The sequence below is a fragment of the Carettochelys insculpta genome, chromosome 17, assembly GCF_033958435.1.
Source record: "Carettochelys insculpta isolate YL-2023 chromosome 17, ASM3395843v1, whole genome shotgun sequence".
Lineage (NCBI taxonomy): Eukaryota > Metazoa > Chordata > Testudines > Carettochelyidae > Carettochelys > Carettochelys insculpta.
In genome coordinates this window covers 12,512,775-12,528,748 of record NC_134153.1, presented here as the reverse complement: position 1 = coordinate 12,528,748, position 15,974 = coordinate 12,512,775, and positions in this window count along the sequence as shown.

Sequence of the window (15,974 nt, the reverse complement as noted above, 5' to 3'; positions counted from 1 at the left end):
AGTTTATGTGACTTAATGCTCTAGAGGGAGTAGGAGCTTGGAATAGAGTCCTGAGTCCTGAAACTTCTAGGCTACGTCTACACTAGCCACAAACTTTGAAATGGCCACGCAAATGGCCATTTTGAAGTTTACTAATGAAGCGCTGAAATGCATGTGGGCAGCTAATGAAGCGCTGCATTTACTAATTAGCGTTTACTAATGAAGCGCTGAAATGCATGTGGGCAGCTGCGGCACTTCAAAATTGGCACTTCAGCTCATGGGAATAAGGGGACTTCAAAGTAGGCGGGGTCCTTTTGAAAAGGAGCCCCGTCGGGACGAGCCGTGCGGCGGCGAGGCGCGTCAATTTCAAAGTGCCGCGGCCACTCGCATGCTAATGAAGTGCTGAATATGCATTTCAGCGCTTCATTAGTAAACTTCGAAATGACCATTTGCATGGCCATTTCGAAGTTTGGGGCTAGTGTAGACACGGCCCTAGCTGCTTAACAATACTAAACTGTGCTCCATTATTTAAAATTAGAATACAAACAAAAATCTGTCTCTTCTGATATATTAAATGATGACTATCATACAAATCAGCAGAGGAAAAAGTGTACAACTTGGATTTAATATACCTCAAGTTACTGGAGTTTCAAGGGCAAATCTTGATGGGATTTGCTCAGCCCAGCACTTTTCCAGTACAGATAACTTTGAATACTAAGAAGTTTGGTTTATATGGTATTTGGACATCTTGTGTGTGTGGACATTAAGGGGCAGATTTTAAGAGTTTATGTGAACACAGTACATGAGCATTTGCACAGCAGGGCTTTTCCCTGTTGTCTGGCCAAAATGTCTTTTTTCCAAATGATTTCTACATTTCAGTGGTGCTGTATGTATATGCTTGTACAGCGCTTTGAGTGAAAAGCACTTAAGGATAACAGTATTCTACATTTATTGTTCCTATTTGATTGTAGTAAAGGTAAAATTGGTTTTAATTATTAGAAAATGCGTACAACAGCATATAAAGATTTGTGGTCAGTACTTCAAATTTGACAGGAACACTCAACATTTAGATGAAGAATGAAACATACTGAAAGTAGAAATTCTCCTTTCCTAATTTTCGTCCTATTTATATTGTAAGCCTATTCAGCTAAAATAATATTTGACCAAGGATATTTGGGTATACCCTGACATCTGAACATCTTTCAGTCAGAATTTATTCAACAGTGCAAAAGCAGGAGGGAGAAATGAATTTCTAAATAATCACCCTCATGGGATAACAGTGAGCGGGCAAACTACCAGAGTGCAAAAATGTAAAGTCATCAGTCAAGGAAGAAATGAATTGCAACATTGAGGAAATAAAGATAAAATATATTCCATAAAATTTATCAGCTTTACAGTGAATTTAGACTATGACTATTTAATGTCTTCCCTTCCTGTGTACAGATATTCCGCATTTTGTAAATTGTTGAATGGTGCTTGCATACTACAGTGATGAATGCTATGGCAAGACCAGTTAATCAATACTGAATACAAAGTAAGTTTGGAGCATTCTTCTTTATATGTAGACAAACAATAGTATAGATGACATGTGGCAATGTAAATAGGTACATCTTGTCATAACATTTTGCCCTTTTCATCATGAAAAGTATTATATCTAATGCTCAAAATGATTGAAAATTATTTAATTTACAGTTTCGATATTTAAAAAAAATCTGAGATGATCACTCTTCTTAGTTTAAATAGATCATTAATGGACACTGGTTTCTAAATATGAAAAAAGTAAGGTGATTCTTTTTACTTTGACTCTATAATATAATCTTCCCTAGCAGTTCCCACGTTATTTTTCATTAGCCAGACATGTGTAACTTAAGTCAACGGAATGTGCAGGGTGCATCTGAAGACAGAATACATCCAATGTCTTATAGGCTGTGGCACTTTGGAATATGCTAATGAGGCACTGCTATGAATATGCAGCGCCTCATTAGCAGAATGGCAGTTTCAAAATGCATGCCACCCGTGGAGCCATTTGGTTTTGGGAAGAAGGGGCTTTTGAAATCAGGGGGGTCATTTTGAAAGGCCCGTGGCTACACAGGTGGTGTCCATTTTGAAACCAGCAGTTTCGAAGCATGCGTGGCCACCATTATGCCAACGAGGCTCTGCACTTCTGAAAGGAGGGGCTAGTGTGACTACAGCCATAGGCTACATCTGCACTAGCCCCTTCCTTTCAGAAGGGGCATGGTAATGAGTGAGTTGGGAAGATGCTAATGAGGCACTTCTATGAATATGGAGTGCCTCATTTTCATAATGGCAGCTGCATGCAGTTCAGAAGTGCTGCTTTTGAATCATGTGCTGCCTGTGTAGACGGGGCCTTTTGAAAGGACCCCCCACCAGACTTTGGAAGCCCCGTCTTCCTATTTGGTTTTAGGAAAAGGGCTTTCAAAGTCCGGGAGGGTGGTCCTTTCAAAAGGCCCCAGTCTACCCAGGCGACGCATGATTCAAAAGCGGCACTTTCGAACTGCATGCGCCCGCAATTATGCTAATGAGGTGCTGAATATTCATGGTAGTGCCTCATTAGCATCTTCCCAACTTGCTCATTACCGTGCCCCCTCCAAAAGGAAGGGGCTAATGTAGACATAGCCACAGTGACACAAAGAATTAAAATCTAGAGTAACAAGATTTATCTTATCATATTTTTTTTCTTGTAGCTGGGAAGAGAAGTCATGTACCCAAGACATGGCAAGTCATGATTGTGGGTTCTCTTTCTAGTGGTACCATTGAGTCACTGTGTGCCTTTTCACAAGTTACTTAATAATTTTTGTGCCTCAGTTAAGTCATCTATATAATAGATATAAAAATCTTGCTGCTTTCATACCAAATCAAAGAGGAGTATTGTGAGACTTAATTCATATTTGTAAAGTGCTTTAAGCTCCTTAGGTGGAAGGTGTTGTTATTGCTATTCTACAGGTTGTCCCTCACTAGGCTGGCAGCAAAATTGCTCTAACAGGATGGCAGTCATAGCAGAATGTTTTCTAATTATTCAACACAGTTCAGTGAAATTGCCTGCATTATTTTTTCATAATTTCCTCCTCTAAATGTAGTATTTGGCCTATCAAACACAAAGGGTTTTTTTTTTATGTCTTAATTAGGAGCAGCTGCAGCAAGAGGGAAGGGACACCACACAAACATCACTCTGAAGCAGTAGCCTCAGAGAAACACATCAATACTGAATATTTCAGATGATACTGAGAGAGTATGTGCAGAGGCTGATTTTCTTCCCCACAGAAGCCTGTTAAAATGCCAGGTTGGGTGGAAGTTCATCAGGCTATGACACAGCCATTTTAGGATGTTTGTCTGCTTTCAGTTTTAATACTCCTGGTTTGTTAGACTCAGGAAATGCAAAGATCAGGATGGTGCTTGTTTTTGTGATGATAGGGTGGTAGTAGTGGTGGGGAGATATTCTTCTTCCTTCCTCCCTATCTCATTCATCCAGTTAAGCTCAGCCATGTCTGGCTTAAAAAACAAAAACAAAACAATTTTTTTAATGGACAGTCAGAATTTCAATGATACCTACAGTTTCCTAACCAGGTCATTCAGACATCTAAAGAGACCATTCCAGCTTGGATTTTTCACAATTTTATACTAGAACAGGACTGCGAGAACTTAGTCAGTACCATGTGGCATACATGCAATACACATGATCAAAGAAGCTCAAAGACAATGCATCTGTTACATCTCACTGTACTAATGCTAGGAACTTTGAATAACTTGGGATAGATCAAAGGCATATAAACTTATCCCTGTGGTTTTTGCATGCACTAATTTCTAGCATATGCACAGACCTACATTTACCAGTGAAAACAGAGGGCTTTCTCCTCTAAGAGCTGACTTCAGAGCAAGTTTGATGTACAGAGCCTAAGTAGCTAGACAATACAATTCTTAGCAAATGAAAATGTGGGATTTTACATGAACAAGCAAATGTAGCTGCAAAACTGTGGATGCAATTTTCAGTGATGGAAAATTTGGGCAATTAGTGATGATAATGTCATGATACTGTTACCTGAAAATACTAAGGTTCCATTGCAGCTATGGAAATGAAAATCTAGACATTAATGTGCAAGGGACAGAAACCCAGTGTTTCCTTGGCAACTGATGAAAGTGTGACTGCATGAAACCCAGAGAGATTCACTTTTACAGTCACATTTACTGAACCATAACCTCAGTGCATGAACATCTTTCAGTGACTTGTAAAATACCATGTAAACTATAAATAGTTTGAAATACTCTACTGCAAATTATCAAGTGTTATTTTTCACACAATCACTTAAATTTTCTAATACTAAAATTGTGCAGAGCTGTTCTGTGTCTTTGTGTTTCATAGGTCATCTTGGGAAAAATAATATTTTAAATATATTTAGCACTTTAATGTTAAGATTTATCACAATATATTTTCAGACTATTTAGCTTTCTGATAATATGTAACAGACAACATTTATCTCCCTTCGGAAGCCATTGATATGTTACGGGATACCTGAGGTGCTCAGTGATTCAATGCACAGCCACTTTTGGAATTTTATGGAGTGGGAACCAGTGGTTATTTGAATATGAAAGAATCACCAGTATGAGAAGAAAGGACTAGATTAAATCACTACTCTTCTGGTTGGTTTAATTAATTGGTGGTCTCTTCCCTACCAAAATATTGAAGAAAATTGATCAAATATATCCTAACACTATAGAAATGTAACTGGTTAAAATAGCTGCATTGGCTAAATGATTTGAGAATTGATGCACATAAATGCTACAAGAAACATTAATACAGTAAACCCGTGATTTAATGGACCCTGATTTAATGGACTTCCGAAATAAAGCATGCCCCCCCCAGTACATGCTAGCAACTCAACAGAGCTGCCTCTGCTGGAACCACCAGGGCTGGAGGAGCCGTAGGGGCCATCACAGCAGCTGGGGCTGCCAGGCCTTGAGGAGCTACCAGAACTGCTGCCGCTGGAGGCACCACACACTTCTCCTGCCAAGCAAGGTGCCTCCAGTTCTGCAGATTTGGGTTGAATGGACTTTTGTCTTTAACAAATACCCCTTCCCCCCATTAGTCCATTAAATCAAGGGTTTACTGTATACACCTTTATTCTGTCTGACCAGCAATATATACCTTATTGCTGCCTAAATCAGAATAATTTATCAGTGCGTAAGCCCTGACAGCAATCCGTGCCATGCCCCTTCCAGTGAGTGGCAGGGTGGTCCTTTCAAGCTGTGCTAGTCTGGGGGGTGGCAAAGAACCACCCCTGCACTCAGCAGAAATGATATGCTGCTTTCAGAGAAAGGTGGTTAGGGCCATAGCAGAGCCAGAGCAGGGCTGTGAGGGAATGGCGCAAAGTGGGAGCAGGGGAGGGGCTTGGGGTTGGCTGCTGCCCCCCCTTAAATTTTCTCATAAGTAGCTACTGCATAGGAGGGTGGAGGTATTAGAGAGTAAACTTGTGACATAGCTGTAGCTCCTGACACACTGGAGCTCCCCCTTCCAGGTCTTGTGACCTGGTGCATGGGGGCACAGCACCACTTTAACTGTGGCCCACCCACTTATCTATGGTAAACAGGTCAATCCTGACAAGTATCAGAGGGGTAGCCATGTTAGTCTGGATCTGTAGAGCAACGAAGGGTCCTGTGGCACCTTATAGACTAACAGAAAAGTTTAGAGCATGAGCTTTCGTGAGTTAACTCACTTCTTCAGATGCTGGTCCTGGAAATCTGCAAGGCCAGGTATAAATAGGCCAGAGCAAGGCTGGGGATAACGAGGTTAGCTCAGTCAGGCAGGCTGAGTTGTATTGTCATCAGTAGATCTGGAGGTGTGAACTCCAAGAGAGGGGAAGCTGCTTTTGTATTTAGCCAGCCATTCACAGTCTTTGTTTAATCCTGAGCTGAGGGTATTGAATTTGCAGATGAATTGTAGCTCAGCAATTTCTCTTTGGAGTCTGTTCTTGAAATTTCTTTGCTGCAGGATAGCTACTTTTAAATCTGCTACTGTGTGTCCTGGGAGATTGAAGTGCTCTCCTATGGGTTTTTGTATATTGCTATTTCTGATGTCTGATTTGTGTGCATTTATTCTTTTACGTAGGGACTGTCCAGTTTGTCCGATGTATATGGCAGAGGGGCATTGCTGGCACATGATGGCATAAATTACATTGGTAGATGTGCAGCTGAATGAGCCCACAATGGTGTGGCTGATCCGGTTAGGTCCTGTAATGATGTTGCTGGTGTGTATATGTGGGCAGAGCTGGCAACGAGGTTTGTTGCATGGATGGGTCCCTGAGATAGAGTGACTGTGGTGCGGTGTATAGTTGCTTGTTAGGATTTGTTTTAGGTTGGCAGGTTGTCTGTGAGCAATGATAGGTCTGCCTCCCAAGGCCTGTGAAAGTGGGGGATCATTGTCCAGGATGGGTTGTAGATCCCTGATGATGCGCTGTAGAGGTTTTAGCTGAGGACTGTAGGTGATGGCTAGTGGTGTTCTGTTGGTTTCTCTCTTGGGCTTGTCCTGTAGTAGGAGGCTTCGTGGCACACCTCTGGCTCTGTTGATTTGTTTTCTCACTTCCTCAGGTGGGTATTGCAGTCTCAGGAATGCTTGGTGCAGATCCTGTAGGTATTTGTCTCTGTCGGAGACATGCTACTTTCCTCAGACCCCACTGAGGAATACACTAAAAAACTACACCGTCTGTTCAGGACACTCCCTACACAAGCACAAGAACAGATCTACACCAACACACCTCTAGAGCCCCGTCCAGGGTTATTCTACCTACTACCCAAAATCCACAAGCCTGGCAATCCTGGACGCCCCATCATCTCCGGTATTGGCACTCTCACTGAAGGACTGTCTGGTTATGTGGACTCTCTCCTCAGACCCTATGTCACCAACACCTCCAGCTACCTCCGCGACACCACTGACTTCCTGAGAAGACTGCAATACGTTGGTGACCTATCAGAAAACACTATCCTAGCAACCATGGATGTAGAGGCTCTGTATACCAACATCCCACACAAAGATGGAATAAATGCTGTCCGGAACAGTATCCCTGATGATGCTACAGCACATCTGGTGGCTGAGCTCTGCAACTTTATACTCACACACAACTATTTCAGATTCGGAGACAATATATACCTTCAAATCAGCGGCACAGCTATGGGTACCCGCATGGCCCCTCAATATGCCAATATTTTCATGGCTGACCTAGAACAACGCTTCCTCAACTCTCGTCCACTAACACCCCGGCTCTATTTACGCTACATTGACGACATCTTCATCATCTGGACCCATGGGAAGGAGACTCTGGAGGAATTCCACCGGGACTTCAACAACTTCCACCCCAACATCAAGCTCAGCCTGGACCAATCTACACAGGAGATCCACTTCCTTGACACTACCATGCTTATACACAATGGACACATCAGTACCACCCTGTACTGTGAACCCACTGACTGCTACTCCTACCTCCATGCCTCCAGCTTCCATCCCAGACACACCACACGATCCATCGTTTACAGCCAAGCACTTAGATATAACCGCATTTGTTCCAACCCCTCCGACAGAGACAAACACCTACAGGATCTGCACCAAGCATTCCTGAGACTGCAATACCCACCTGAGGAAGTGAGAAAACAAATCAACAGAGCCAGAGGTGTGCCACGAAGCCTCCTACTACAGGACAAGCCCAAGAGAGAAACCAACAGAACACCACTAGCCATCACCTACAGTCCTCAGCTAAAACCTCTACAGCGCATCATCAGGGATCTACAACCCATCCTGGACAATGATCCCCCACTTTCACAGGCCTTGGGAGGCAGACCTATCATTGCTCACAGACAACCTGCCAACCTAAAACAAATCCTAACAAGCAACTATACACCGCACCACAGTCACTCTATCTCAGGGACCCATCCATGCAACAAACCTCGTTGCCAGCTCTGCCCACATATACACACCAGCAACATCATTACAGGACCTAACCGGATCAGCCACACCATTGTGGGCTCATTCAGCTGCACATCTACCAATGTAATTTATGCCATCATGTGCCAGCAATGCCCCTCTGCCATATACATCGGACAAACTGGACAGTCCCTACGTAAAAGAATAAATGCACACAAATCAGACATCAGAAATAGCAATATACAAAAACCCATAGGAGAGCACTTCAATCTCCCAGGACACACAGTAGCAGATTTAAAAGTAGCTATCCTGCAGCAAAGAAATTTCAAGAACAGACTCCAAAGAGAAATTGCTGAGCTACAATTCATCTGCAAATTCAATACCCTCAGCTCAGGATTAAACAAAGACTGTGAATGGCTGGCTAAATACAAAAGCAGCTTCCCCTCTCTTGGAGTTCACACCTCCAGATCTACTGATGACAATACAACTCAGCCTGCCTGACTGAGCTAACCTCGTTATCCCCAGCCTTGCTCTGGCCTATTTATACCTGGCCTTGCAGATTTCCAGGACCAGCATCTGAAGAAGTGAGTTAACTCACGAAAGCTCATGCTCTAAACTTTTCTGTTAGTCTATAAGGTGCCACAGGACCCTTCGTTGCTCTACAGGTCAATCCTGAGTGACACTTTCACCCTGTGTTGCACACAACCACTTGGTTTGGGGACCTAATTAAATGTATTTTTATATCCATTTCCAAGATTTCACAGACTGTAATCAAAATTGTGATTTTCATGATTGAATTATACGCTCAATTATAACAGAGTTTGGCTGGGTCTACACGTGCCCCTTCCTTTCGAAAGGGGCATGTTAATGAGCAGGTTCGAAAGATGCTAATGAGGCGCTGCAATGAATATGCAGCGCCTCATTAGCATAATGGCGTTTGAGGCGATTCGAAAGTGCGGCTTTTCGAATCGCACGCTGCCTGTGATCTGTGATTGGAAGAAGGGCTTTCGAAAACTGGGGGGGGTCCTTTTGGAAGGTCCCGTCTCCACGGGCGGCGCGCAATTCGAAAAGCCGCACTTTCGAATTGCCATGGCCGCCATTATGCTAATGAGGCACTGCATATTCATTGCAGTGCCTCATTAGCATCTTTCGAACCTGCTCATTAACACGCCCCTTTCGAAAGGAAGGGGCATGTGTAGACCCAGCCTTTGTGTTCTCTTTGTGCTCCAGCTGCCTGTAAAATGGAGTAATGATTTCACCTACCTTTGTAAAACAGATTGGCTACATCTGCATTACAGAGTTATTTCAAAATAATAGCTGTTATTTTGAAGTAACATTGCAAGCATCTACACTATGCACACACTATTTCAAAACACAATTGAAATAGTGGGTGTGTTACTTTGAAATTGGTAAACACTGCAGGAGGAATAATGCCTATTTCAAAATACAGTAAAATTATTTTAATCCAGAACCGGACAGGTGCCAGATTACCAAATTTTCTGGACTATTGAATGTCACCACCCCCGCACTCCTGAAGCTTCACCACCCTGGACCCAGCTGCAGCTCACCACCCCTGCACATCCCCAGCTTCATCGCCACCCCCATGCTCCTCCCACTTCATAGGGTGACAAACCATCCCATATTGGGCAGGAAGGTCTTGTATTTAGGATGCCAAAAAGGTGTCCTTACTTATTTTTTAAAAAGGATGAACTGTCCTGTATTTAGGCCCTCGGGGGCTGGAGTTGGGACCGCCCACTACTGCCGCTTCCCCAGGACTCTGGGACCAGGGGCGCCTGCGGCTGCCACTTCCCCAGGGCTCCGGAGCTGGGAGCACCCACAGATGCCACTTCCCTGGGGCTAGGGGCCGGGAGTGCTTGTGGCTGCTGCTTCCATGGGCCTCCGGTCCTGGAGCACCTGCTGCCACCACCTCCTAGTCCCTCTGCAGCCCTAACCCCTCTGTCCCCTCCCATGGCCCCAACCCACCACCCAAGCCCCCAACTTACGCTAAATTGCAGGGGACTTCTGTATGCCAGACCATCACATTTTGCAAGATTATCTCCATAAATGGGCCTATTTTTGCAAGGTGCTGGACCATCAGGATTTACCAACCATCAGAGGATGGATTAAAGGAATTTTACTGTAGCTATTTTGAAACAGGCACTATTAAGACATGGAATAGCACTATTTTCAAATAAGCCATAATGGTGTCCAGTGGCACTATTTTGAAATAGGCACTGTGTGTCCAGAATGCTATTTTGTGTGTAGTTATCTTGAAATTAGGTATTTTGAAATAGCTGTTTTGAAATAACGCTGCAGTGTAGATGTAGCTTTTGAGATCTACATGTCAAAAGTGTGATTTAAGGGTAAAATATTTTATTATTATGTAGTGCACAGCTGGGGATTATTATGCAGCATGTGGCATTATTGTGTGCTAGATGCCTCTCAGTACATATAAAAATATTCTTGCTAAAGGAGAGCTGGCAGATTGATTTTACAATGGAAAACATGAGGAAGATAGTAGAATAGTACTGTGGGAGGCAAACATAGGAGTGGAGCAACATCAATAAGATCAGTTATCCATCAAATAATAGTTCACAGCATGATGGAACAATGATTTTTTAAAAGAAACGATGAATGAATAAGTAGAAGATTTAATTGATGCATGTCTTATATGCAGTGTTGTTGCAGCCATGTTCGTCTCAGTATTAGAGACAAGGTGAGTGAGGTAATCCTTTTTATTGGACCAATTTCTACGGGTCAGAGTGACAAGCTTTCAAGCTGCAAAGAACTCTTCATGTCTGGGAAATATACTCAGAGTGTCACAGCTGAATACAGCATGGAACAGATTGTTTATCACATGTAGTTAACACATTTCAAGGGACCATATTTCTTGCAGGCACCACTAAAGGAGTATCTTCAAAAGTGTAGCTCCTTGAGGCAAACCTAGATCATAGTACTGAGGGCAGTAAATCAGACTGTTGGGGAAGTAGATCAGTTACCTTTAAATCCTAAATTGTCTTTGTGTGTGTGGCAGTAGGGATCTAGTCATTAAGTTGCAAGTCTAGTGTTTCCCAGACAACAGAGGAAAAAAAATTGCTTGAAAGCAAACTGTAAAAGTTAAAAATGTAGCTCATCTGGCTGGTGAGAGGTGAGAAACTTGGATTGGAAAATTTAGGGTGGCTTGCACAAAGAAGTCCTGGAGAGGACAGTGACACAAATCCTTGGTTCTTGCATGGGTGACTCAGAAAGAGGGAAATGCACTTCTCTGTGGAAGCTTCAGGCAATATCTGTCCCTTTAATGCTTCAATTATATATTTTTGTGTTTAAAAACAAACAAAAATGTTCTAAAACCTAGCTTAAATCAAAACTCTGGAACTCAACATTGTGATTTTTGATTTCAGGATGTGGACTTTTCAATTTGGGTGTACCTATGTTAGAAATTGTCAGAAAATAATATTTTCTATGTATGGGACCTTTGTGGTTTTTTAACATAATAAGAAAAGAATTTCTCAGTAATACAAAAAGTTAAATGTGAATGTAGGGAAGATTGTAAGATCATTTTGCTAGTGCCCAGTGACAGCAGCTTAAAAAGCTGTAACAAAATGTCCTGCTTTGAGCAGGGCACTAGACTAAACGATCTCCTAAGGTCTCTTCCAAACCTAATGTGTGATTCTATGAACATGGCAACCTTTTGTTCTATAAAGTACTCCAAGATGAAGGATAAGGGAAGTAGTAGTGATTTACATACATGCTAAAAACAATCACATGGGAGGATTTAGTGATTGTGGGATGTAGGACAACATGAGTTAACTTACACACATGAAAACTACACTGTATCTTAAAATACCTTACAGCAGATGAGTCACAACAGTTAGCTGCTACTCTTTTATTATGAAGATACTCCTGACACTTTGAATGGGGTTCTGTTCTTAGGACTTGTCTATTCAGGTAAAATATTCCAGTGTAAAATAGGCTGTGAATTTAAAGGGCTATAGCTAATATGGAGTAACTCCCTGTACAGACACTCTTATTCTGGAATAAGAGTCGCCACATGAAGCATTATTATATACTCACTGTTCCAATAAGTTTCCCCATGTCTTAAAGTTTTAAATCAGTGTATTTCCCTTGACTTAAGGGGAGTTCAACCCGATTTACCTCAGGTACTTCATTTACTCTTGTAGATTATTTAATATTATTTATAGAATGCCATAAATGAGAATGGACACAGAAACACCTATGTTATAAGAACATTAAGATTTCCTTGAGTTTTAATGCCAGAAGATGAGGGATTCTCAAACTTCATTGGACCACGACCCCCTTCTCCAGCAAAAGTTACCACATGGTCCTAGGGTTTGGAGAAAATCCTGGCCACTGCTGCCATGGGATGAGGAAGAAGGGGCACCAGCCTGAACCCCACCACCCTAGATGGCAGTTGAGGTTGGCTTCTGGTTTTAGCCCCTGGTCCCAGCAAGTCTAACACTGACCTTGATACACCATTACAATGTGGTCAGAACCTACTGTGTGATTCCACCCCACAGTTTGAGAACTGCTGGATTAGATCTTCCAGTCTGACCAGTATATCACTGGTCATTATATTTTATCTAATAACAGAGGTAGCTGTGTTAGTCTGTATTCTAACAAAACAACAAGCAGTCTAGCACTTCAAAGACTAACAATATAACATAACAAAATAACTTAAGTGGGTCTGCTCCACAAAAGCTCTTCACCTAATAAATTAGTTAGTTTTTAAAGTGCTACATGACTGCTTGCTTGTTTTGTTATAGTTTACCTAGTTAGTCTTGTAGCTTGTATGAGTAAGGTTGTATGTTTGACTAACAAAGACATAAAGCTAAGGAGAATCCACTACTTCTTTGAGCATCTGTATATATGGATTCCATCCTCGGTGTCTGAGGACTCCATGCATAGCTGGCAGCTAGGGTAGGCTGAGCCTCCTCAAATAGCTCAGCATGGCCCAGCCCACATTCCACTCCTAAGGCCTGCTTCAGTGGTGCTGCTAGGCTCTAAGGACTGGTGCCATGCAGCCTGTCTTGCTGGCTCTGGGGAGGCTGAAGCAGTACTTCCACACATATTTTCCTCACAGTGCCTCAGAGTGGGAATTGTGGCTGCAGTGATGCCACATGCTTTCCCACGACTCTAGGGCTGTGGGAAGGCTTCAGACACTAGCCAGCCTGGGGCAGGGGCAAGTGGCTGTGGTGTGGGTGTCTCTAGGCTCTAAGGTAACCAGAACGGCTGGGCCCACAGGGGAATGAGGCAGGGCTGGGGGTTAGCCTCCCACAGGCATAGATTCAAAAGCCGCTCATGACCCCATATATGATGGTAGATCTTCTGACCTGCTTAGTTGTTTGGAACTTTACTGGCCTGCATGGGCCCCACAGTGTTAGTGTCCAGGTTAATTTCATGTTCCTCCATCAAGATCTGGGGTGAGCAGCTGAGCACTGGAGGGTCTCAGGACATCATTCCCAGGGCGGCATGAATAACATGTTGAACCTCTCTCATCTGACATGTTACCAACACTTTCTCTGATTACTGGGCTCTTAGAAGACATTTAGGGGTAAATTACAGTTAAATAACAGAACAGACCACTGACAGCCAGGACTGGTAGCTGTAAACAAACTTCATGGGACTACAGGAAACTTGGCTACACCCATGAAAAGTGGTCTCCGGCTAACTAAAATCATGATGGATTATGGAGTTTGCTAGAAGTCCAGGATTAGAGAGGTTCAACTGTACTGAGTGAAAGTGATTGCACAGAGCATCAAGAGGATACCATAGTAACTGTGCTATTTTCATCTTCTTTGGATCAAGCAGTAGTGACCTCAGTTCCTTTTGTGACTGATGATTTTAAAGCAGTTCAGGATCTCATTGAAAGGATGGCATGGATTCTTGAGATTTCTTTAGAACTCATTGAAGAGCTAGCATACTAATTATTTGATATTCTCTACCTGGTCTTTCACGGTCAAGTTCCTATGGCTATAAACAAGGAAATTTTGGACCCAACTAAGATGTATGCACTTCCGCAACTTTAACCTATGTGCAGAACATAGGAATCTAGTTTTGTTGAAGGGATATAAGTATTTTTATATTCATCCTACTGCAGGCACCTTAGTGAACATGAAAGCTGCTAATGAGAGGCTGAAAAAAATCTGAACCATCTACATCTACTCTGAAGGATACACAGTCATAAAGATTGCATCTGTCAGAAAAATCCACTCTTTGAAGGTTAGAATAGCAAACTCCCAATTTCTCCTACCTAAATAGGACTACTTTCAGTGTGATAGAATTGCTAAGTTTATGGATGAGATCAATCTCAGCAACTCAAATCTACTTCTAGCCCAACTAGGGGAATTCACAGGGGCAATTCTCAATGCAAAGACAGTGAAAGACATTGTACTTCAAGAAAAGTACAGTTTGAACCTCTCTCGTCTAGCAACCTTGGGACCTGTTGAGTGCCAAATGAGAAAATTTGCTGGACCATGTGAGGTCAATATTGTTTAGCTCATTACCAACACTTCCACTGCTTTCTGGGCTCTCAGAAGACATTTAAGGGTAAATTACAGCTAAATACCAGTACAGAACACTGAGAGTCAGGAATCATGGCTATAAACAAATTTTATGGGACCATGGGAAACTTGGCCACATCCATGATAAGTTGTCATCTGGCTAATTAAAATCATGCTGGATAATGGATGTTGCCAGATGACAGAGTTCTGGATTAGAGAGGTTCAACCTGTATGCTTCCACTTCAGTACGTGATGATAGACTCCCTACTTGGGTTCCTCACCCCAGTGTTTTTTCTTAGCTAGTCTCTATTTTCTCTCAGCTCTATGCCCTAACTCTTTCATCCAAATACCTTTGGTTCTCTTTGCCAGTTGTTTCCTCTTCCAGGAGTTGTAGCACATATTTTAACCTTGGGCCTCAGAAATTAAAATGGTTTGTCACACATAAGGTCATTAGAAGATGCACACTTTTAGGACATGTCTTGAGGGCTGCAGGATCTTGATGACCATGACACAGAAAGTGCTTAATTCAGCAGGAATTTCTGTATTGACCAGTCTGAGGCAGTTCCTTTATCTACACAACGACTACATTAATGTTCAAAGGAAGAGATCATTTAAGACATGTGGCAGGGTCAGCCTCACACCTGGGCCCCAGCTCCTTGTCAGATCATAGTCCCACAGGTAGCTACGGCCCCATGTGTTCTAGCTGCAGTTTGCCCCTATGTCCCAGGGCTGAAGGGGGCTAGAATAGAGGCGAGAATGGAGGAGAAGAGTCCAAATGCTCTCTGGCTACGTCTACACGTGAAGCCTACATCGAAGTAGCTTATTTCAATGTAGCGACATCGAAATAGGCTATTTCGATGAATAATGTCTACACATCCTCCAGGGCTGGCAACGTCGACGTTCAACATCGATGTTGTGCAGCACCACATCGAAATAGGCGCTGCAAGGGAACGTCTACACGCCAAAGTAGCACACATCGAAATAAGGGTGCCAGGCACAGCTGCAGACAGGGTCATAGGGCGGACTCAACAGCAAGCCGCTCCCTTAAAGGGCCCCTCCCAGACACACTTGCACTAAACAACACAAGATCCACAGAGCCGACAACTGGTTGCAGACCCTGTGCATGCAGCATGGATCCCCAGCTGCGGCAGCAGCAGCCAGAAACCCTGGGCTAAGGGCTGCTGCCCACGGTGACCATAGAGCCCTGCAGGGGCTGGAGAGAGAGCATCTCTCAACCCCTCAGCTGATGGCTGCCATGGCGGACCCCGCTATTTCGATGTTGCGGGACGCGGATCGGCTACACGTGCCCTACTTTGATGTTCAACTTCGAAGTAAGGCGCTATTCCCATCCCCTCATGGGGTTAGCGGCTTCGACGTCTCGCCACCTAACGTCGATGTTACCATCGAAATAGCGCCCAACACGTGTAGCTGTGACGGGCGCTATTTCGAAGTTAGTGCCGCTACTTTGAAGTAGCGTGTACGTGTAGACACGGCTTCTGTGGGAAATCTTCACCTGCTCTGCTGTCTCTAGCATTGTTGGTATTCTT